At 46.2% G+C, this 1,657-nt stretch overlaps 1 non-coding gene across 1 annotated transcript; it reads right to left on the minus strand.

Annotated features, from left to right (window-relative positions):
- Positions 1 to 589: 589 nt before the first annotated feature.
- On the minus strand, positions 590 to 662 carry trnav-aac (transfer RNA valine (anticodon AAC)). Its single transcript has one exon. It is a non-coding gene; the product is annotated as a tRNA-Val (tRNA).
- Between the last annotated feature and the right edge of the window lie 995 nt (positions 663 to 1,657).

Consider the following 1,657-nt stretch of genomic DNA (forward strand, 5'->3'; position numbering starts at 1 on the left):
GACTCGACGTCACTCGGTGAACAGGGAAGGAACTGGTAGATGAGAAGACTTCCCACCGTTGACGAATGGCGATTTCAAGTTGAGGGTGCGTTTGCTTTGCGTTTTCCCGCTTGGAGGTGGGGAATTACAAGTCGCAACCTCTTCTCAAGCGCATCATTACTCTTGTCTTCTTGATGAAGGAAAGAGCCAGGCTTCCACATTCAGTGGAAAAGCAGAGACTGCCCGTGATTTTGCAAGCAGCTGTTATCTGCCTTGCTACAAAAGCTCAATGGAAGGGAAACCGCTCCCAGCCTTTTTCGGGCGTAGACCTCTTGCTGATAGGTGAACTTGGCGACCAGTACTTTATGGAAAATTTTCCAGTCACGCACAGAGTCTTATTGAGCAACGAAAGAGCCAGGCTTCCACTTTCTGTGGAAAACCAGAGACTCCCTTTCATTTTGTAAGCAAATGTTAACTGCTTTGCTACAAAAGCACAAAAGAAGGAAATCTGCTCTGTCCAAGGTGTCGCTCTCCGGCTGTTCCTGGAGGAGCTGATCCTACAGTGATGACAACCGGTCAGTTATTAAAGCAAAGTTCAAAATTGCTAGCTTGTTTCTGCCCGGTCTCAAAACAGGGACCTTTTGCATGTTAGGCAAACGTGATAACCACTACACTACAGAAACCATGACAAAGGTGTGAGTCGGCTCTTGCCTACAGTCTGCTGATGAGAAGAGCACATACTTAAACTTTTGGTCAGCAGGGTTGAACTGCCTAGTGTGGCATTGGTGGTATAGAGTTGAGCAAAGCTGCCTTCCAATCAGTTGACCCGGGTTCGATTCCTGGCCAATGCATGGATTCTAACTCGGAGCCTCTGGAGCTGCTTTATGGTAGTTGGCACAAAAAGAAAGAATCACCTACCTAAAAATTAATGGGTCCAGAGAATGTGCCATAGGCTTCTCTGCAGGCCTCCCACAACTCTTTCTGCTTCCCACTTGAATTCTTAGTGCTTCTTTTTTGTTTGTAAGCACAGCATTATCCAACAGGGCACGTTTGACCCGTGAACAGGGGCGAAAATGTTAGAAAATGCCGTCTCTCCGTGTCTGTCTTTTGTTAGCGACAAGCTAGCATGCAAACTGTGATGAGAGGTGTACATTTTTCACAATCAGCCATCTATATAGTCAATGTTTTATATTTAATATGCAAATATGTCTATATGCTGATTGGTCTTAAGCAGCGTTGTCCAATCTTCAGCTTTTCGTTCCAATCTAGCAGGAGCCACACCTGATTCCAATTGTTGGATCCGCTGATCTTGGCTTTCAATAGACTAAAGTGTGGCTTCTGCTTAGTTAGAATGACAACCTGCAACCACACTGGCCCATTCTGGAGAAGACTGGACAACCCTGATCTAAAGCAAATAAAGACCGAGGTAAGTGCCACTTTGTGAGTTCTGAATCCGTCATGCCGACTCGACGTCACTCGGTGAACAGGGAAGGAACTGGTAGATGAGAAGACTTCCCACTGTTGACGAATGGCGATTTCAAGTTGAGGGTGCGTTTGCTTTGCGTTTTCCCGCTTGGAGGTGGGGAATTACAAGTCGCAACCTCTTCTCAAGCGCATCATTACTCTTGTCTTCTTGATGAAGGAAAGAGCCAGGCTTCCACATTCAGTGGAAAAGCAG

This window comes from Ictalurus punctatus, unplaced genomic scaffold (genome assembly GCF_001660625.3).
Source record: "Ictalurus punctatus breed USDA103 unplaced genomic scaffold, Coco_2.0 tig00005203, whole genome shotgun sequence".
Taxonomy (NCBI): Eukaryota; Metazoa; Chordata; class Actinopteri; order Siluriformes; family Ictaluridae; genus Ictalurus; species Ictalurus punctatus.